This window comes from Coturnix japonica, chromosome 10 (genome assembly GCF_054131305.1).
Source record: "Coturnix japonica strain WE chromosome 10, WE-NBRP24, whole genome shotgun sequence".
In the NCBI taxonomy this organism is placed as follows: Eukaryota; Metazoa; Chordata; class Aves; order Galliformes; family Phasianidae; genus Coturnix; species Coturnix japonica.
The window spans coordinates 20,077,715-20,100,798 of NC_140672.1; the positions used below are offsets into that span (position 1 = coordinate 20,077,715).

Genomic DNA, 23,084 nt, shown 5'->3' on the forward strand with positions numbered 1-23,084 from the left:
CCTTCCCAATTGCCACGTCCTGTCCCACAAGTGCCACCTCCTGCCGTACAAGTGCCACCCTCTGCCCCACAATTGCCACTTCTTGCCCCACAATTGCCAATTCTTGCCCCACAACTTCCACCTCCCACCCCATAACTTCCACCTCCCGTCCCACAGCTTCCACATCCTGCCCCACAAGTGCCCGATCCTGCCCCAGAAGTACCACCACCTGACTCACAAGTGCCAACTCCTGCCCCACAAGTGCCACCTCGCATCCCGCAAGTGCCACATCCCGCCCCACAAGTGCTACCTCCTGCCTTACAAGTGCCCATTCCTGCTTCACAAGTGCCAGCTCATGTTTCACAAATGCCAGCTCCAGCCCCACATCATCAACTTCCTGCCCCACAAGTGCCACCTCCAACCCCACAAAGACAGCCTCCTGCCCCACATCATCCACCTCCCGCCCCACAAGTGCCGCCTCCAGCAACACAAGTGCTAAATCGTGCCGCACAACTTCCACCTCCCGCCCCACAACTGCCACCTCCCGCCTTAAAAGTGCCACCTCCCGACCCACAAGTGCCTCCTCCTGTCCCACAGTTGTCACCTCCCGCTCCACAAGTTACACCTCACCCCCCACAAGTTCTACCACCCACCCCACAAGTACAACATCCAGCCCCAGAATTGTCAAATCCTGCCACACAACTTCCACATCCAGCCCCACAAGTGCCACCTCCCACCCCACAACTTCCACTTCCCGCCCAACAACAGCCTCCTCCTGCCCCACAAGTGCCTCCTCATGCCAAACAAGTGCCACCTCCTGCCCCACAAGTGCCACTTCCTGCCCCACAAGTGCTACCTACTTCCCCACAAGTGCCACCTCCTGCCGCACAAGTGCCACCTCCTGCCCCACATCATCCACCTCCTGCCTCACAAATGCCTCCTCCTGACCCACAAGTGCCACCTCCCGACCCACATGTGCCAACTTCTGCCCCACAAGTGCCAGCTCCTGCCCCTCAAGTGTCACCTCTTCCCCACAAGTGCCACCTTCTGCTCCACAAGTGCCACTTCCTGCCGCACAAGTGATACCTCCAGCCCCACAACTGCCACCACCCGCCCCACAACTTCCACCTCCCGCCTCACAAGTGCAACCTCCAGGCCCACAAGTGCCACCTCCAGATCCACAAGAATTAACTCCTGCCCCACAAGTGCCACCTCCTGCCCTTCAAGAGCCACTTCTTGCCCCACAAGTAACATTTCCTGCCCCACAAGTGCCAACCCCTGCCCAACAAGTGCTATGACCCAGCCCACAAGTGCCAACTCCTGCCCCACTAGTGCCACCTCCCGCCCCACAAGTGCCACCACCCTCCCCACAACTTCAACCTCCTTCCCCAAAACATCCACCTCCCGCCCCACAGGTGTCATCATCTGCCCCACAACGGCCACATCCCGCCCCACAAGTGCCACCTCCTGCCCCACAAGTGCCACCTCCCGCCCCTCAAGTGCCACACACTGCCCCACAAGTGCCGCCCCCAGCCCCGCAACTGCCACCCCTTGCCCCACAATTTCCACCTCCCACCCCACAATTTTTACCTCCCGCCCCACAAGTGCCATCTCCTGCCCCACAGGTGCCACCTACTGTTCCACATCATCCACCTCCTTCCCCACATCATCCACCTCCTGTTCCACAAATGTCACCTCCTGACCCACAACTTCCACATCCTGCCCCACAAGTGCCACCTCCTGCCCCACATAATGCACGTCCTGCTCCAAAATTGCCACCTCCCTGCCCACAACTTCCACCTCCCGCCCCACAAGTTCCACCTCCTCCCCAGAAGTTCCACCTCCCTCCCCACAAGCGCCACCTCCCTCTCCACAAACTCCACCTCCTCCCCACAAGTGCCACATCCTGCCCCACAAGTGCCACCTCATGCCTCACAAGTGCCACCCCCCCCCCACAAGTGCCACCTCCCGCCCCACAAGTGCCACCTCCCACGCACAAGTGCCCCACAAGTGTCACCTCCTGCCCACAAGTGCCACCTCCTGCCCACAAGTGCCACCTTCCGCCCCACAAGTGCCACATCACACCCCAACAGTGTCACCTTCCGCCCCACAAGTGCCACCTCACGCCCCACAACTTCCACATCCCGCCCCACAAGTGCCACCACCTGACCCACAAGTGCCACCACCTGACCCACTAATGCAACTACCTGCCCCACAAGTGCCAACTCATGCCCCACAAGTGCCAACTCGTGCCCCACAAGTTCTACCTCCTGCCTTACAAGTGCCACCCCCAGCCTCACAACTTCCACCTCCTGCCCCACAAATGCCACCTCCTGCCCTACAAGTGCCACCTCAGGCCCCACAAGTGCCCCCTCCCGCTCCACAAGTGCCACGTCCTGCCCCACAGGTGCCATCTCCCGCCCCACAAGGGCCAAATCCTGCCACGCAACATCCACCTCCTGCCCCACATCATCCACCTCCCACCCCACAAGTGCCACCTCCTGTGGCACAAGTGCCAATTCCAGCCCGAAAAGTGCCAGCTCATGTTTCACAATTGCCAGCACCTGCCCCACATCATCCACCTCCTGCCCCACAAGTGCCACCTCCTATCCCACATGTGCCAACTCCAGCCCCACAAGTGCCATTTCCTGCACCACATTTGCCACCTCCTGCCCCACAAGTTTAACCTGCGGACACACAAGTGCCATCTCCCGCCCCACAAGTGCCATCTCCCGCCCCACAAGTGCCAAATCCTGACGTGCAACTTCCACCTCCTGCTCCACAATTGCCATCTCCTGCCCCACAAGTGCCACCTCCCGCCACACAAGTGCCACCTCCTGCCCCTCTATAGCCACCTCCTGCCCCACAAGTTACACCTCTTGCCCCACAACTTCCACCTCCCACCACACAACGTCGACCCCCGCCCCACATGTGCCACCACCTGACCCACAAGTGCCAACTCCTGCCCCACAAGTGCCATTTCCTGCACCAGATTCGCCGCGTCCTGCCCCACAAGTGCCACCTCCCGCCCCTCAAGTGCCAAACACTGCCCCACAACTTCCATCTCCCACTCCACAAGTGCCACCTACTGCACAACAAATACCATCTCCTGCCCCATAAGTGCCATCTCCTGCCCCACAGGTGCCACCTACTGTTCCACATCATCCACCTCCTTCCCCACATCATCCACCTCCTGTTCCACAAATGTCACCTCCTGACCCACAACTTCCACATCCTGCCCCACAAGTGCCACCTCCTGCCCCACATAATGCACGTCCTGCTCCAAAATTGCCACCTCCTGCCCCACAAGTGCCACCTCCCACCCAACAAGTGCCACCTCCAGCCCCACCAGTTCCACAGCTCGCCCCACAAGTACCACCTCCTGACCCAGAAGTGCCACTACGTGACCCACAATTGCCACCACCCCCCCAACAAGTGCCACCTCCCTCCCTACAACTTCCATCTCCATGCCCACAAGTGCCACCTCCCGCCCCACAAGTGTCAACTCATGCTCCACAAATGCCACCTCCTGCTCCACAAGTTCCACCTCTTGCCCCACAAGTGCCAAATACTTCCCCACAACTTCCACCTTCTGCCCCACTAGTGCCAACTCCAATTCCACAAGTGCCACCTCCAGCCCTACAACTGCCACTTCCAGCCCCACAAGTGCCACCTCCCGCCCAACAACTTCAACATCCCACCACACAAGTGCCAACTCCTGCCCGTGTGCCACATCCTGCCCCACAAGTGCCAACTCCTGCCGCACAACTGACAATTCCTGCCCCAAAAGTGACAGCTCATGCTTCACAATTGCCAGCTCCTGCCCCACATCATCCACCTCCTGCCCCACAAGTGCCATATCTCACCAGACAATTTACAGCTCCTGCCCCACAAGTGCTACATCCTGCACCACAACTTCAACCTCCTGCCCAACAAGTGCCACGTTCTGCCCCACAAGTGTAGGCTCCTGCCCCACAAGTGCCAATTCCTGCCCCACATGTGCCAGCTCATGCTTCACAAGTGCCAGCTCCTGCACCACATCATCCACTTCCTGCCCACATGTGCCAGTTCATGCCCCACAAGTGCCAGCTCCTGCCCCACAAGAGCCACTTCATAAACCACAGGTACCCCATCACACCCCACAAGTTTCAATTCCTGCCATAATGGTGCCACCTCCTTCCCCACAAGTGCCACCTCCTGCCCAACAAGTGCCACCTCCTGCCCCACAAGCGCCACCTCCTGCCCCACATCATCCACCCCTGCCCCACAAGTGCCACCTCCTGCCCCACAACGACCACCCCCTGCACCACAAGTGCCAATTCCTGCCCTACAAGTGCCAGCTCATTCCCCTGAAGTGCCAGCTCCTGCCCCACAAGTGCCACATTCTGCCACACCACTGCCACCTCCCCCCCAAAATAATCCACCTCCTGCCCCACAAGTGTCACTGACCGCCCAACTTCCTCCTCCTGACACACAACTGCAACCTCCGGCCCCACAAGTGCCAGATCCTGCCCGACAAGAACCACTTCCTGCCCCACAAGTACCTCTTCCCTCCCAACAAGTTCCAATTTCCGCCCCACAAGTGCCACCTCCTGCCCCACAAGTGCAACCTCCTGCCACACAAGTGTCACCTTTCGCCCCACAAATGCCACCTCCCGCTCCACAACTTCCACCTCCCGACCCATAAGTGCCACCTCACGCCCAACATCTACCACCTCCCACCCCACAAGTGCCACCTCCCGCCCTACAACTTCCATCTCCTGGCCCACAAGTGCCACCTCCTGCCTCAAAAGAGCCACCTCCCGCCCCACAACTTCCACGTAACGCCCCATAAGTTCCACCTCCCGCCCAACAAGTGCCACCTCCTGCCCCACAAGTGCCACCTCCTGCCCCACAAGTGTCAACTTATGCTCCACAAATGCAACCTCCTGCTCCACAAGTTCCACCTCTTGCCCCACAAGTGCCAAATACTTCCCCACAACTTCCACCTTCTGCCCCACTAGTGCCAACTCCAATTCCACAAGTGCCACCTCCAGCCCTACAACTGCCACTTCCAGCCCCACAAGTGCCACCTCCCGCCCAACAACTTCAACATCCCACCACACAAGTGCCAGCTCCTGCCCGTGTGCCACATCCTGCCCCACAAGTGCCAACTCCTGCCGCACAACTGACAATTCCTGCCCCAAAAGTGACAGCTCATGCTTCACAATTGCCAGCTCCTGTCCCACATCATCCACCAACCGCCCCACAAGTGCCACCTCCTGCACCACAAGTGCCACCTCCTGCCCCACAACTTCCATCTCCCACTCCACAAGTGCCACCTACTGCACAACAAATACCATCTCCTGCCCCATAAGTGCCACCTCCTGCCCCACAACCGCTACCTCCTGCCTCATATCATTCACCTCTCGCCCCACAATTTCCACCTCCTGCTCAACTAGTGCCACGTGCTGCCCCACAAGTTCCATTTCCCGCCCCACAAGTGCCACCTCCCGCCCCACAAGTGCCGCCTCCAGCCATACAAGTGCTAAATCGTGCCGCACAACTTCCACCTCCCGCCCCACAACTGCCACCTCCCGCCTTAAAAGTGCCACCTCCCGACCCACAAGTGCCTCCTCCTGTCCCACAGTTGTCACCTCCCGCTCCACAAGTTACACCTCACCCCCCACAAGTTCTACCACCCACCCCACAAGTGCCACCTGCAGCCCCAGAAGTGTCAAATCCTGCCACACAACTTCCACATCCAGCCCCACAAGTGCCACCTCCCGCCCCACAAGTGCCACCTCCCACCCCACAACTTCCACTTCCCGCCCGACAACAGCCTCCTCCTGCCCCACAAGTGCCTCCTCCTGCCCCACATCATCCACCTCCTGCCTCACAAATGCCTCCTCCTGACCCACAAGTTCCACCTTCCGAACCACAAGTGCCACCTCCCGCCCTTCTATAGCCACCTCCTGCCCCACAAGTTACACCTCTTGCCCCACAAGTTACACCTCTTGCCCCACAACGTCGACCCTTGCCCCACATGTGTCACCACCTGACCAACAAGTGCCAACTCCTGCCCCACAAGTGCCATTTCCTGCACCACATTCGCCGCGTCCTGCCCCACAACTTCCACCTCACGCCCCACAAGTGCCACCTCCCGACCCACATGTGCCACAACCAGCCCCACAAATCCAACTCCTGACCCACAAGTGCCACATCCCGACCCACATGTGCCAACTTCTGCCCCACAAGTGCCATCTCCTGCCCCTCAAGTGTCACCTCTTCCCCACAAGTGCCACCTTCTGCTCCACAAGTGCCACTTCCTGCCGCACAAGTGATACCTCCAGCCCCACAAGTGCCACCACCCGCCCCACAACTTCCACCTCCCGCCTCACAAGTGCAACCTCCAGGCCCACAAGTGCCACCTCCAGATCCACAAGAATTAACTCCTGCCCCACAAGTGCCACCTCCTGCCCCTCAAGAGCCACTTCTTGCCCCACAAGTAACATTTCCTGCCCCACAAGTGCCAACCCCTGCCCAACAACTGCTATGACCCAGCCCACAAGTGCCAACTCCTGCCCCACTAGTGCCACCTCCCGCCCCACAAGTGCCACCACCCTCCCCACAACTTCAACCTCCTTCCCCAAAACATCCACCTCCCGCCCCACAGGTGTCATCATCTGCCCCACAACTGCCACATCCCGCCCCACAAGTGCCACCTCCTGCCCCACAAGTGCCACCTCCCGCCCCTCAAGTGCCACACACTGCCCCACAATTGCCGCCCCCAGCCCCGCAACTGCCACCCCTTGCCCCACAATTTCCACCTCCCACCCCACAATTTTTACCTCCCGCCTCACAAGTGCCACCTCCCGCCCCTCTATAGCCACCTCCTGTCCCTCAAGTTACACCTCTTGCCCCACAAGTTCCACCTCTTGCCCCACAATGTCGACCCCCGCCCCACATGTGCCACCACCTGACCCACAAGTGCCAACTCCTGCCCCACAAGTGCCGGCTCCTGCCCCACAAGTGCTACCTCTCGCCCCACAACTTCAACCTCCAGCCACACAAGTGCCAACTCCTGCCCAACAATTGCCACCTCCCGCCCCACAAGTGCCACCTCCCGCCCCAAACCTTCAACCTACTGCCCCACAACTGCCACTTCCCACCCAGCAATTGCCACCCCCCGCCACACAAGTGCCTCCTCCCACCCCACAAGTGCCAACCCTTACCCCACAAGTGCCAACTCCTGCCCCACAGCATCCACCAACCGCCCCACAAGTGCCACCTCCTGCACCACAAGTGCCACCTCCCGACCCACAACTTCCAGCTCCCGGCCCACAATTGCCATCTCCTGCCCCACAACTTCCATCTCCCACTCCACAAGTGCCACCTACTGCACAACAAATACCATCTCCTGCCCCATAAGTGCCACCTCCTGCCCCACAGGTGCCACCTACTGTTCCACATCATCCACCTCCTTCCCCACATCATCCACCTCCTGTTCCACAAATGTCACCTCCTGACCCACAACTTCCACAACCTGCCCCACAAGTGCCACCTCTTGCCCCACATAATCCACGTCCTGCTCCAAAATTGCCACCTCCTGCCCCACAAGTTCCACCTCCCACCCCACAAGTGCCACCTCCAGCCCCACCAGTTCCACCGCCCGCCCCACAAGTACCACCTCCTGACCCAGAAGTGCCACTACATGACCCACAATTGCCACCTCCCGTCTCACAATTGCAACTCTCGCCCAACAAGTGCCACCTCCTGCCCCACAAGTACCACATCCCACCCCACAAGTGCAACCTCCTGCCCCACAAGTGCCAACTCTCGCCCGACAAGTGCCAACTCCTGCCCCACAATATCCACCTCACGCTCCAAAAGTGCCACCTCCTGCCCCACAAGTGCTACTTCCTGCCTTACAAGTGCCACTTCCCGCTGCACAAGTGACACCTCCAGCCCCACAGCTGCCACAACCCGCCCCACAACTTCCACATCCCGCCTCACAACTGCAAGCTCCTGCCCCACAATTGCCACCTCCTACCACACAAGTGCCAACTCCTGCCCCACAAGTGCCACCTCATGTCCCTCAATTTTCACCTTATGCCCCAAAAGTGCCACCTCCCGCCCAACAAGTGCAACATCTCGCCCCACTAGTGCCACGTCCCGGCCCAAAATTGCTACCTCCTGCCCCACATCATCCACCTCCTGTTCCACAAATGTCACCTCCTGACCCACAACTTCCACCTCCTGCCCCACAAGTGCCACCTTCTGCCTCACAAGTGCCACCCCTTGCCCCACAAGTGCCACATCCCACCGCACAATTTCCACCTCTTGTTACACAAGTCCCACCTCCCGCCCAACAACAGCCTCCTCCTGCCCCACAAGTGCCACCTCCTGCCCCACAAGTGCCACCTCCCACCCCACAAGTGCCACGTCCTTCCCAATTGCCACGTCCTGTCCCACAAGTGCCACCTCCTGCCGTACAAGTGCCACCCTCTGCCCCACAATTGCCACTTCTTGCCGCACAATTGCCAATTCTTGCCCCACAACTTCCACCTCCCACCCCATAACTTCCACCTCCCGTCCCACAGCTTCCACATCCTGCCCCACAAGTGCCCGATCCTGCCCCAGAAGTACCACCACCTGACCCACAAGTGCCAACTCCTGCCCCACAAGTGCCACCTCGCATCCTGCAAGTGCCACATCCCGCCCCACAAGTTCCACCTCCTGCCTTACAAGTGCCCATTCCTGCTTCAGAAGTGCCAGCTCATGCTTCACAAATGCCAGCTCCTGCCCCACATCATCAACTTCCTGCCCCACAAGTGCCAATTCCTGCCCCACAATTGCCAGCTCATGCCCCACAAGTGCCAGCTCCTGCCCCACAAGTGCAAGCTCTTGCCTCACAGGTGCCACCTCCTGCCCCACAAGTGCCACCCCCTGCACCACAAGTGCCAATTCCTGCCCTACAAGTGCCAGCTCATTCCCCTGAAGTGCCAGCTCCTGCCCCACAAGTGCCACATTTTGCCACACCACTGCCACCTCCCCCCCCAAATAATCCTCCTCCTGCCCCACAAGTGTCACTGACCGCCCAGCTTCCTCCTCCTGACACACAAGTGCAACCTCCTGCCCTACAAGTGCCAGCTCCTGCCCGACAAGAGCCACTTCCTGCCCCACAAGTGCCAATTCCTGCTTTACAAGTGCCAGCTCATGCTTCACAAATGCCAGCTCCTGACCCACATCATCAACTTCCTGCCCACAAGTGCCACCTCCAACTCCACAAAGACAGCCTCCTGCCCCACATCATCCACCTCCTGCCCCACAAGTGCCAATTCCTGCCCCACAAGTGCCAGCTCATGCCCCACAAGTGCCAGCTCCTGCCCCACAAGTGCCAGCTCTTGCCTCACAGGTGCCACCTCCTGCCCCACAAGTGCCACCTCCCACCCCACAAGTGCCACCTCCCGCCCCACAAGTGCCACACACTGCCCCACAAGTGCCGCCCCCAGCCCCGCAACTGCCACCCCTTGCCCCACAATTTCCACCTCCCGCCCCACAAGTGCCATCTCCTGCCCCACAGGTGCCACCTACTGTTCCAAATCATCCACCTCCTTCCCCACATCATCCACCTCCTGTTCCACAAATGTCACCTCCTGACCCACAACTTCCACATCCTGCCCCACAAGTGCCACCTCCTGCCCCACATAATGCACGTCCTGCTCCAAAATTGCCACCTCCTGCCCCACAAGTGCCACCTCCCACCCCACAAGTGCCACCTCCTAGCCCACAAGTGCCACTACGTGACCCACAATTGCCACCTCCCGTCTCACAATTGCAACTCTCGCCCAACAAGTGCCACCTCCTGCCCCACAATTGCCACCACCCCCCAACAAGTGCCACCTCCCGCCCCACAAGTACCACATCCCACCCCACAAGTGCAACCTCCTGCCCCACAAGTGCCAACTCTCACCCCACAAGTGCCAACTCCTGCCCCACAACATCCACCTCACGCTCCAAAAGTGCCACCTCCTGCCCCACAAGTGCTACTTCCTGCCTTACAAGTGCCACTTCCCGCTGCACAAGTGACACCTCCAGCCCCACAGCTGCCACAACCCGCCCCACAACTTCCACATCCCGCCTCACAACTGCAAGCTCCTGCCCCACAATTGCCACCTCCTACCACACAAGTGCCAACTCCTGCCCCACAAGTGCCAGCTCCTGCCCGACAAGAGCCACTTCCTGCCCCACAAGTACCTCTTCCCTCCCAACAAGTTCCAATTTCCGCCCCACAAGTGCCACCTCCTGCCCCACAAATGCAACCTCCTGCCCCACATGTGCCACATTTCACCCCACAAATGCCACCTCCCGCTCCACAACTTCCACCTCCTGCCCCACAAGTGCCAGCTGCTGCTCCACATCATCCAACTCCCGTCCCACAAGTGCCATGTCCAGCCCCACAACATCTGCCTCCTGCCCCAAAAGTGTCAACTCCTGCCCCATAAGTTCCATATCCCGCCCCACAAGTGCCACCTCCCACCCCACAAGTGCCACCTCCTGCCCCACAAGTTCCAACTCTCGTCTAACAGTTGCCACCTCCTGCCCAACATTTACCACCTCCCGCTCCACAAGTGCCACCTCCTGCCCAACAAGTGCCATTTCTTACCCCACAGGTTCCAACTCCTGCCCCACAGGTGCCATTTCCTGCCCCACAAGTACCACCTCCTGTCCCACATTTACCAACTCCTTCCCCACAAGTGCCATTTCCTGCCCCTCATCTGTTGCATACCACCCCACAAATTCCACCTCCCGCCACACAAGTGCCACCTCCCACTTCACAACTTCCACATCCTGCCCTACAAGTGCCACCTCCCGCCAGAAAATGCCACCTCCCGTCCCTCTATCACCACCTCCTGCCCCACAAGTTACACCCCCACCCCACAGGTACCACCACCTGCCCCACAAGTACCACCTCCTGCAAACAAATGCCATTTCTTAAACCACAGATCCAAACTCCTGCCCCACAAGTGCCACCTCCTGTCCCACATGTGCCACCTCCTGCCCCACAAGTGCCACCTCCCGACCGACAAATGCCACCTCCCGCCAAACAACTGACACCTCCTGCCCCACAAGTGTCACCTCCTGCCCAACAAGTTCCACCTCTTGACCTACAAGTGTCACCTCCTGCCCCATAAGTTTCACCTCTCGCCCAACAAATGCAACCACCTCCCCCAAAAGCGCCACCTCCTGCCCCACAGGTGCCATTTCCTGCCCCACAACATCCACCTCCCACGCACAAGTGCAACCTACCGCCCCACAACTTCCACCTCCTGCCCCACAAGTTCCACCTCCTGCCCCACAAGTGTCAACTCATGCTCCACAAATGCCACCTCTTGCCCCACAAGTGCCAAATACTTCCCCACAACTTCCACCTTCTGCCCAACTAGTGCCAACTCCAATTCCACAAGTGCCACCTCCAGCCCTACAACTGCCACTTCCAGCCCCACAAGTGCCACCTCCCGCCCAACAACTTCAACATCCCACCACACAAGTGCCAACTCCTGCCCGTGTGCCACATCCTGCCCCACAAGTGCCAACTCCTGCCGCACAACTGACAATTCCTGCCCCAAAAGTGACAGCTCATGCTTCACAATTGCCAGCTCCTGCCCCACATCATCCACCTTCTGCCCCACAAGTGCCACCTCTCGCCCCACAAGTGCCACATCCCGCCCCACAAGTGCCACCTCCTGCCAAACTAGTGCAACCTCCTGCCAAACTAGTGCCTTATCTCGCCAGACAATTTATAGCTCCTGCCCCACAAGTGCTACATCCTGCACCACAACTTCAACCTCCTGCCCAACAAGTGCCACCCTCTGCCCCACAAGTGTAGGCTCCTGCCCCACAAGTGCCAATTCCTGCCCCACATGTGCCAGCTCATGCTTCACAAGTGCCAGCTCCTGCACCACATCATCCACTTCCTGCCCCACAAGTGCCAGTTCATGCCCCACAAGTGCCAGCTCCTGCCCCACAAGTGCCAGCTCCTTCCCCACAAGAGCCACTTCATTCACCACAGGTACCCCATCCCACCCCACAAGTTTCAATTCCTGCCATACAAGTGCCTCTTCCTTCCCCACAAGTGCCACCTCCTGCCCAACAAGTGCCAGTTCATGCCCCACAAGTGCAAGGTCGTGTCCCACATCATCCATCTTCTGCCCCACAAGTGCCACCTCCTGCCCCACAACGACCACCTCCTGCCCCACAACGACCACCTCCTGCCCCACAACGACCACCCCCTACCCCACAAGTGCCACCTCCTGCCCCACATCATCCACCCCTGCCCCACAAGTGCCACCTCCTGCCCCACAACATCCACCCCCTGCACCACAAGTGCCAATTCCTGCCCTACAAGTGCCAGCTCATTCCCCTGAAGTGCCAGCTCCTGCCCCACAAGTGCCACATTTTGCCACACCACTGCCACCTCCCCCCCAAATAATCCACCTCCTGCCCCACAAGTGTCACTGACCGCCCAGCTTCCTCCTCCTGACACACAACTGCAACCTCCTGCCCGACAAGAGCCACTTCCTGCCCCACAAGTACCTCTTCCCTCCCAACAAGTTCCAATTTCCGCCCCACATCATCCACCTCCTGCCCCACAAGTGCAACCTCCTGCCACACAAGTGTCACCTTTCGCCCCACAAATGCCACCTCCCACTCCACAACTTCCACCTCCTGCCCCACAACTTCCAACTCCCGACCCACAAGTGCCACCTCACGCCCAACATCTACCACCTCCCACCCCACAAGTGCCAGCTCCCACCCTACAACTTCCATCTCCTGGCCCACAAGTGCCACCTCCTGCCTCAAAAGAGCCACCTCCTGCCCCACAACTTCCACGTAACGTCCCATAAGTTCCACCTCCTGCCCCACAAGTGCCACCTCTTGCCCAACAAGTGCCACCACCCTCCCCAAAATGCCAACTCCCGCCCCACAAGTGCCACGTCCAGCCCCACAACTTCCACCTCCTGCCCCAAAAGTGTCAACTCCTGCCCCATAAGTTCCATATTCCGCCCCACAAGTGCCACTACCTGCCCCACTAGTGCCATCTCCATTTCCACAGGTGCCACCTCCCGCCCCACAACTTCCACGTAACGCCCCATAAGTTCCACCTCCTGCCCAACAAGTGCCACCTCTCGTCCCACAAGGACCACCTCCTGCCCCACAAGTGCCACCTCTTGCCCCACAAGTGCCAAATACTTCCCCACAACTTCCACCTTCTGCCGCACTAGTGCCAACTCCAATTCCACAAGTGCCACCTGCCACACCACAAGTGCCACCACCTGACCCACAAGTGCCAACTCCTGCCCCACAAGTGCCATTTCTTTCCCCACAAGTGCCACCTCCTGCACCACAAGTGCCATTTCCTGCCCTACAACTTCCACCTCCTGCCCCACAAGAGCCAGTTCCAGCCCCCCAAATGCCACCTCCTGCCCCACAACTTCAACATCCCGCCATACAAGTGCCACCTCCTGCCCAACGTATGCCACATCCTGCCCCACAAGTGCCAAATCCTGCCCCGCAACTTTTACCTCCTGCTCCACAAGTGCCAACTCCTGCCCCACATCATCCACCTCCTTCCCCACAAGTGCCACCTCCAGCCCCACAAGTGCCACATCCCTCCCCACAAGTGCCACCTCCCGCCCCACAAGTGACACCCCCTCCCCTCAAGTTACATCTCCTGCCCCACAAGTGCCAACACCTGACCCACAAGTGCCACCTCCTGCCCCACAACTTTACATTCCGCCCCACAATTTCCACCTCCTGTCTTACAAGTTCCACTTCCTGCCCCACAAGTGCCAGCTCAGGCTTCACAAGTGCCAGCTCCTGCACCACATCATCCACTTCCCGCCCCAGAAGTGCCACCTCCTGTCCAACAATTGCCATTTCTTACCCCACAGGTTCCAACTCCTGCCCCACAGGTGCCATTTCCTGCCCCACAAGTGCCAGCTCATTCCCCTGAAGTGCCTGTTCCTGCCCCACAAGTGCCACATTTTGCCACACCACTGCCACCTCCCCCCCCAAATAATCCACCTCCTGCCCCACAAGTGTCACTGACCGCAACTTCCTCCTCCTGACCCACAAGTGCCACCTCCTGCCCCACATCATCTACCTCCCACCCCACAAGTGCCACCTCCTGCCCCACAAGTTACATCTCCCGCCCCACAAGTGCCACCTCCTGCCTCACAACTTCCAACTCCCACCACAACAAATTCCACCTCCTGTCTTACAAGTTCCACTTCCGCCCCACAAGTGCCACCTCCAGCCCCATAAGTGCCTAATCATGCCCCACAACATCCACCTGTGCCCTACAAATTACCGGCTCCACATCATCCAACTCTAGCCCCACAAGCGCCACCTCCTGCACAAAAAGATCCACCTCAAGCCCCACAGGTGCCACCTCCCGCCCCACAACTTCCACCTCCCGCCCCACAATTGCCACCTCCTGCCCCATAAGTGCCACCTCCCGCCCAACAATTGTGGCCACATGACAAACAAGTTCCACTTCCGCCCCACAAGTTTCACCTCCTGCCCAACAAGTGCCATTTCTTACCCCACAAATTCCAAATCCTACACCACTGGTGCCATTTCCTGCCCCACAAGTGCCATTTCCCACCCCACATGTGCCAACTCCTGCCTTACAAGTTTCACCTACCACCCCACAAATTCCACCTCCCACCCCACAAGTGCCACCTACTGCCCCACATCATCCACCCCCTGCACCACAAGTGCCAATTCCTGCCCTACAAGTGCCAGCTCCTGCCCCACAAGTGCCACAGTTTGCCAAACCACTGCCACCTCCCCCCCCAAATAATCCACCTCCTGCCCCACAAGTGTCACTGACCGACCAACTTCCTCCTACTGACACACAAGTGCAACCTCCTGCCCCACAAGTGCCAGCTCCTGCCCGACAAGAGCCACTTCCTGCCCCACAAGTACCTCTTCCCTCCCAACAAGTTCCAATTTCCGCCCCACATGTGCCACCTCCTGCCCCACAAGTGCAACCTCCTGCCCCACAAGTGCCACATTTCACCCCACAAATGCCACCTCCCGCTCCACAACTTCCACCTCCTGCCCCACAAGTGCCACCTCCCGCCCTACAACTTCCATCTCCTGGCCCACAAGTGCCACTTCCTGCCTCAAAAGAGCCACCTCCCACCTCACAACTTCCACGTAACGTCCCATAAGTTCCACCTCCTGCCCCACAAGTGCCACCTCCTTCCCCACAAGTGCCAGCTGCTGCTCCATATCATCCAACTCCCGCCCCACAAGTGCCACGTCCAGCCCCACAACTTCCACCTCCTGCCCCAAAAGTGTCAACTCCTGCCCCATAAGTTCCATATCCCGCCCCACAAGTGCCACTACCTGCCCCACTAGTGCCATCTCCATTTCCACAAGTGCCACCTCCCGCCCCACAATTGCCAATTCCTGCCCCACAAGTTCCAACTCTCGTCTAACAAGTGTCACCTCCTGCCCAACAAGTGCCATTTCTTACCCCACAGGTTCCAATTCCTGCCCCACAGGTGCCATTTCCTGCCCCACAAGTACCACCTCCTGTCCCACATTTACCAACTCCTTCCCCACAAGTGCCATTTCCTGCCCCACATCTGGTGCATACCACCCCACAAATTGCACCTCCTGCCCCACAAGTGCCACCTCTGGCCCCACAACTTCAACCTCCCGCTACACAAGTGCCAACTCTTGCCCAACGTGTGCCACCTCCTGCCCCACAAGTGCCACCTCCCGCCACACAAGTGCCACCTCTCGCTTCACAACTTCCACATCCTGCCATACAAGTGCCACCTCCCGCCATAAAATGCCACCTCCCGTCCCTCTATCACCACCTCCTGCCCCACAAGTTACACCGCCTGCCCCACAAGTTACACCCCCACCCCACAGGTACCACCACCTGCCCCACAAGTACCACCTCCTGCAAACAAATGCCGTTTCTTAAACCACAGGTCCAAACTCCTGCCCCACAGGTGCCATTTCCTGCCCCACAACTTCAACCTCCCGTCAAACAAGTGCCAACTCATGCCCAATGTGTGCCAAATCCTGCCCCACAAGTGCCAACTCCTGCCCCACAAGTTCTACCTACCACCCAACAAATTCCACTTCCTGCCCCACAAGTGCCACCTCCCACCCCACAACTGCCATCTCCCGCTTCACAACTTCCACATCCTGCCCCACAAGTGCCAATTCCTGCCCCAAAAGTGCCAGCTCATGCTTCACAATTGCCAGCTCACGTTTCACAACTGCCACCTCCTGCCCCACAAGTGCCACCTCCCGCCCCACAAGTGCCACCTCCCGCCCCACAAGTGCCATTTCTTACCCCACAGGTTCCAACTCCTTCCCCACAGGTGCCATTTCCTGCCCCATAAGTGCCACATCCTGTGCCACATGTGCCAACTCCTACCCCACATTAGCCACCTACCACTCCACAAATTCAACCTCTTGCCCCACAAGTGCCAAACCCTGACCCGCAACATCAACCTCCTGCTCCACAATTGCCACCTCCTGCCCCACATCATCCACCTCCCACCCAAGTGCCAACTCCTGCCCCACATCATCCACCTCCTGCCCCACAAGTGCCAATTTCTGCCCCACAAGTGCCAGTTCATGCCCCACAAGTGCCAGTTCATGCCCCACAAGTGCCACATTTTGCCACACAACTGCCACCTCCCGCCCCAAATCATCCACCTCCCGCCCCACAAGTGTCATTAACTGCCCAACATCCTCCTCATGACCCACAAGTGCAACCTCCTGCCCCACAAGTGCAACCTCCTGCCCCACAAGTGCCACCTCCTCCCATCCACCCCCCACAAGTTCCACCTCCTGCCCCACAAGTGCAACCTCCTGTTTTACAAATGCCACCTCCCGACCCACAACTTCAACCTCCAGCCCCACAAGTGCCACAAGCAACCCCACATCATCCACATCCTGCTCCACAAGTGCCACCTCCCATCCCACTAGTACCAGCTCCCAGCCCACAAGTGCCACCTCCTGCCCCACATCATCCACCTCCCGGCCCACAAGTGCCAACTCCTGCCCCACAACTTCCACCTCCCGCTCCACAAGTGCCACCACCAGCCCCACAAGTGCCATCTCCTGCCCCACCAGTTCCACATCCCGCACTGCAATGCCAATTCCTGCCCCACATCTTCCACCTCCTGCCCCTCAAGTGCCACCTCCTGCCCCACAAGTGCCACCTCCCTCCACACAAGTGTCCCACCTCCTGCCACACAAGTGCCGCCTCCCACCCCACAAGTGCTATTTCCCGCCTTACAACTTCCACCTCCCGCCCCACAACTTCCACCTCCTGCCCCACAACTTCCACCTCCTGCCCCACAACTTCCACCTCCTTCCCCCAACTTTTACCTCCCACCTCACAACTTCCACCTCCTGACCCACAAATGCCACCTCCTGTTCCACAACTGCCATTTCCTGCTCAAGAACTTCCACATCCTACCCCACAAAGTGCCACCTCCTGCTTCACAAGTGCCACCCCCTGCCCCACAATCGCCACCCCCTGCCCCACAACTTCCATTTTCCTCCCCACAAGTGCCACCTTGACCTGCTGTCCATGCTCTTTGTAATACACCTCAGTATTCCATCGGCTTTTTTGGCTACAAGGGCACACTGCTGGCTCATGGTCAATCTGTCGTCCACCAGGACACCCAGGTTCCTCTCTTCAGAGCTCCTCTCCAGCAGCTTTTCCCCCAGCCTGTACTGGTGCATGCAATTACTGCTCCCTAGGTGCAAGACTCTACACTTGCTTTTGTTAAACCTCATCCGGTTTCTTACTGCCCAGCTCTCCAGCCTGTCCAGGTCTCGCTGAATGGCAGCACAGCCTTCAGGCGTGTCAGCCAGTCCTCCCAACTTCGTGTCATCACAAACTTGCTGAGGGTGGTCACTATCTCCTCATCAAGGTCGTTGATGAAGATATTGAACAAGACCGGACCCAGCACTGACCCCTGGGGGACGCCGCTAGTTACAGGTCTCCACCTGGATTCTGCACTGCCAACAACGTCTCTCTGTGCTCTGCCAGTCAGCCACTTCTCAACCCACCTCTCTGTCCACTCATCTATCCCACGCTTGCTCAGCTTGTTATAAGGATGTCCTGGGAGACAGTACCAGATGCCTTGCTGAAATCATGGTAAACTACATCCACCGCCCTATCCAAAACTATCTTGCAGGTTCTTAGTTCTTTACCACTGTTTCCTTTCCCACGCCTTACAACTACAAGCAGCTAGAACAATGTTCTCTGAAGATATCCAGGACAGAAGAGTCCCGGTAGATCAGTATCAAGCCCAGCTCACGGGAGGCCAATGCCCACTGTTTCCTGCCTGATAAACGCAGATCTCTGGCAGCATTCAATTGTCTTCCCTGTACAACCACCCAGCCCCCCTCGTCGTCATCAAAACCAGTATCATTTTAAAGTCAATGAATCTTGCCTGTAAAAGCACATCTAGCCTCCTACAGAAATTCATTGCTTTGGGGGACTGAAATTGAGAACACATCTGTAGGCAAACACTCCCATCAACTTCCATATGTCTGAATGTGCAGCCCCTCCTCATGCAGTGACCCTCCTTCCACAATTGCAGACGGTTTCATTCCCCACAGCAACTTCACAGTGGCAGAAGGGACGGACACCTCCCTGTAACCAGAAGGAAACAACAAAGGAAAATAAAGGGACGCCCGCAACCTCTCCAGCCTGTCCCGGTCCCTCTGGTTGGCTTCCCTCCCCTACAATATATTGACTGCACTGCTCAGTTTGTATCGTCTGCAAACCTGCCATCATCTATGTCACTGACGAAGGAAGATGCTGAAGAGCAACGGTTTATATGGGTTAATACCTTGGGAGCCCCTCTCTTCAAGGAGCTAGTTCTGCAAGTCTGAGTCCCACAAAGGGTGGTCTCCATAGACGTTCAAATTCGTGCTGCACAACCCTACTTAATTTTCTGTATTCATTTCTGTATTGATCTCATGTGGATCAAAATAACACAGTCAGTATCTGCAACGAGTCTAGGCCGAGCAAAACTTTTGATGGAGGGAGCAAAGAGATCAAGACAAGATGATGTAGTGCAATGCAGTCAAAGCAGCTGGCCAAGCAAAAGCTATGTGCATGCATTTCCAAGCTGAGCACGCACCTGGAGCTGGGACTGTATCACTCATTGTCAGAAGAATTCCTGTACCCTCATAAAGAAAGCTATACACCAGTGTGACTGGAGTCCATTTACACCAATTAGACCTCTTTACATTTTAATAAGCACCATTTACTACTCCAAAGTTGCACTTCCCTTTGCCTTTCCATCTGAAGGGCTTTGAAAAAGTCTCTGAAATAGAAATTCTGTGATTGCTGTAATACACTTGGGTAGGTATCTGGACTTCCATCTTGAGACATCCAGCGCCTTTTACAGAAATAAAGAATACTCAAGGACTTACGCCACCAAATTCCAACTCAGTTTTACACCACTGGTTTTTGATCTGATAGGCAGGAGACAGCGAAAGGCAGCTGCTCAGCAATCCCAGGAAGACAGCTGGGCTCTAGGGAGACAAGAAGGGCAGTCAGGTGACAAACAAAGTGATTATAAGGTTTTATTTAACAGCTCTGTATGGGACGATTCAACTACTTCAAGCTCCAGCAAGCTGCTAGAGACTGATAAAGCAAGACACCTCAGCGACCTCAAAAGCTGACAGCCTTTCAAAAGATAAACTGAACATACCACCTCAAAAAGCATACAATCAATCCATAGAAATTAATCCAGCAAGCAGTCCTATGGTCAAATTGTGTGCTGCCAGTAAAGCCTTTTCATGAGCATTAAGAACATTTCTGGTTAGAGAGTTATCACAACATGGGCAGAAAATACCTAGGAGAATAGGAAAAAGAAAAAAGCAACCTACCCTTACCCTTACCCTACCCTTATCCAACTCCTCTCCCACATTTAGAATTGAAACAAGTTCAAATGCCATAAAAAATTGGGGGAATAAAACCATCTGGTATTTCCCAGGCAAACCACCAAGACCACAGAACCACAGAATAGCCCAAGTTGTAAAGGAACCACGAGGATTATCAAGTCCAACCCGATGCTCCAGGAAGGACAACCTAAACTCAAACGGCCTTTAAGCTGCAGCAGCTCAGGGCCAGGCCCACAGCCTCAGGGAGCATGTTCCACGACCGCTGGTATCAGACACAGCAAGCACAGGGAGCAGGCAGGTAGGCACAGCAAAGCAGCAAGCAAAGCCCAATTTCTCAGAGGGGGCCTGCTAACAGGAAGACCAGACACTGTCCTCCCAAAAAAACTCCACCATTTTGACAGCCAAAACAGAAACTACATTTTCGGTTCTCATGACTCTTCCCTGTGCTCCCAAACAAATAGTTTCGTGACATCCTCTATCACACTGCAACTGCTCAGAAGTAATAATCAAAATTATATCACTCATAAGAAACTCACTTTTGCATGGTGGTAACGAGAGTCCATTCCCATTGTGTCCCTCCGTGTTATGAACACTGCAATTGGCCTTCTGACAGCCTCCTGAATGAATCCACCAAAAGCAAGGAAGCACCCTGCCCTTACTCTGAAGAGAGAAAGAAAGCAAGGTTCATGGAAACAGGCACACAAGGCTCGCAACCAGACACGGTGCTCCAGGCTCCTGATCATGCCAGAGATAGGACTACCACAGTGCCAGAACATGATTTACCACTAAAGGAAACATCTGGGAGCACAATCACAACTTCAGCACAAGCTGTAACGGCTCAGCATATTTAGCTTTCGTATCATACAGCTGGAGAACGAGACACTCCCAAGCATCAGTCAGCAAGCACTCGGATGAGCCAGCCCTTTGGTTTTAATGATGACTGCCACCTTTGACACCTTACCAGAAGATACTTCCATTTATTAGCCTGGACTTCGTTTCTTCCATCAGCAGCTGCTCCTAAACTGCCCTTGATTCATACAGCGATACCATCGACTTCTAGCACGAGCTGACCTGCAAGACAGAGAAAAGAAAGCAGGATGACAACAAACACAGACGTAGCATCCTTTAATTATCTTGAACAACAGCAACAACAAAAACAGGAGATAAGTGCTGCTGTGGATGCACCCCAGTTTATAAAGAAATGGAAAACCAGCCCGGCCTCAGCAGCCCTTATGTATTTCTTACGCATCTGATTAAGCTGACTGCAGTTCGAACCAGGAGAATTTACAGTCTCTTGCAAATGACACCCGTGAAGCAGATCATGATGCAGCAAAAGAAAAAAGCAAAACAAAGAAAAATAAAGAAAGAAAAAAAAAAAGCAAGCCAAAGACCAGGGAATCAAAGTTAAAAAACAACAACAATACAAACAACAAAAAACAACCACACAAAACAGATTAAAAAAAAAAAAAAAAAAAGGAAATCCATAACATACGTAACAGCAGAAAGATAGGCGCAACAGGAATATATCACAAAAGTAAAAAAAAAAAAAGAATGGCTCACCCACCACTGAGGATGGAAGTGCACAGAACAAACTCCACAGAGGAGAAATCATCAGAAAGAGATCCCACCCAGAGGCAGACTGGGACAGTCAACCTACTGCCCCACAACTGCCACTTCCCACCCAGCAATTGCCACCCCCCGCCCCACAAGTGCCTCCTCCCACCCCACAAGTGCCAACCCTTACCCCACAAGTGCCAACTCCTGCCCCACATCATCCACCAACCGCCCCACAAGTGTCACCTCTCGCCCCACAAGTGCCACATCCCGCCCCACAAGTGCCACCTCCTGCCAAACTAGTGCAACCTCCTGCCCCACAAGTGCCTTATCTCGCCAGACAATTTACAGCTCCTGCCCCACAAGTGCTACATCCTGCACCACAACTTCAACCTCCTGCCCAACAAGTGCCACGTTCTGCCCCACAAGTGTAGGCTCCTGCCCCACAAGTGCCAATTCCTGCCCCACATGTGCCAGCTCATGCTTCACAAGTGCCAGCTCCTGCACCACATCATCCACTTCCTGCCCCACAAGTGTCACCTCTCGCCCCACAAGTGCCACATCCCGCCCCACAAGTGCCACCTCCTGCCAAACTAGTGCAACCTCCTGCCCCACAAGTGCCATATCTCGCCAGACAATTTACAGCTCCTGCCCCACAAGTGCTACATCCTGCACCACAACTTCAACCTCCTGCCCAACAAGTGCCACGTTCTGCCCCACAAGTGTAGGCTCCTGCCCCACAAGTGCGAATTCCTGCCCCACATGTGCCAGCTCATGCTTCACAAGTGCCAGCTCCTGCACCACATCATCCACTTCCTGCCCACAAGTGCCAGTTCATGCCCCACAAGTGCCAGCTCCTGCCCCACAAGTGCCAGCTCCTTCACCACAGGTGCCCCATCCCACCCCACAAGTTTCAATTCCTGCCATACAAGTGCCACCTCCTTCCCCACAAGTGCCACCTCCTGCCCAACAAGTTCCAGTTCATGCCCCACAAGTGCAAGGTCGTGTCCCACATCATCCATCTTCTGCCCCACAAGTGCCACCTCCTGCCCCACAACGACCACCTCCTGCCCCACAACGACCACCCCCTGCACCACAAGTGCCAATTCCTGCCCTACAAGTGCCAGCTCCTGCCCCACAAGTGCCACATTTTGCCACACCACTGCCACCTCCCCCCCAAAATAATCCACCTCCTGCCCCACAAGTGTCACTTACCGACCAACTACCTCCTCCTGACCCACAAGTGCAACCTCCTGCCCCACAAGTGCCAGATCCTGCCCGACAAGAGCCACTTCCTGCCCCACAAGTACCTCTTCCCTCCCAACAAGTTCCAATTTCCGCCCCACAAGTGCCACCTCCTGCCCCACAAGTGCAACCTCCTGCCCCACAAGTGTCACCTTTCGCCCCACAAATGCCACCTCCCACTCCACAACTTCCACCTCCAGCCCCACAACTTCCACCTCCCGACCCACAAGTGCCACCTCACGCCCAACATCTACCACCTCCCACCCCACAAGTGCCACCTCCCACCCTACAACTTCCATCTCCTGGCCCACAAGTGCCACCTCCTGCCTCAAAAGAGCCACCTCCTGCCC

The 23,084-nt window shown here is 56.8% G+C and overlaps 1 long non-coding RNA gene across 2 annotated transcripts; it reads right to left on the reverse strand.

The window, feature by feature from the left end:
• Positions 1 to 17,635: 17,635 nt before the first annotated feature.
• LOC146759472 (uncharacterized) lies at positions 17,636 to 21,333 on the reverse strand. Of its 2 annotated transcripts, XR_014932434.1 has the most exons (4): positions 20,897 to 21,333; positions 20,472 to 20,595; positions 19,462 to 19,563; positions 17,636 to 18,673 (listed from the first exon to the last, which is right to left on the reverse strand). It is a non-coding gene; the product is annotated as an uncharacterized LOC146759472 (long non-coding RNA). The 2 variants fall into 2 exon arrangements; XR_014932433.1 differs by having other exon boundaries at positions 17,636 to 19,563; positions 20,897 to 21,329.
• Between the last annotated feature and the right edge of the window lie 1,751 nt (positions 21,334 to 23,084).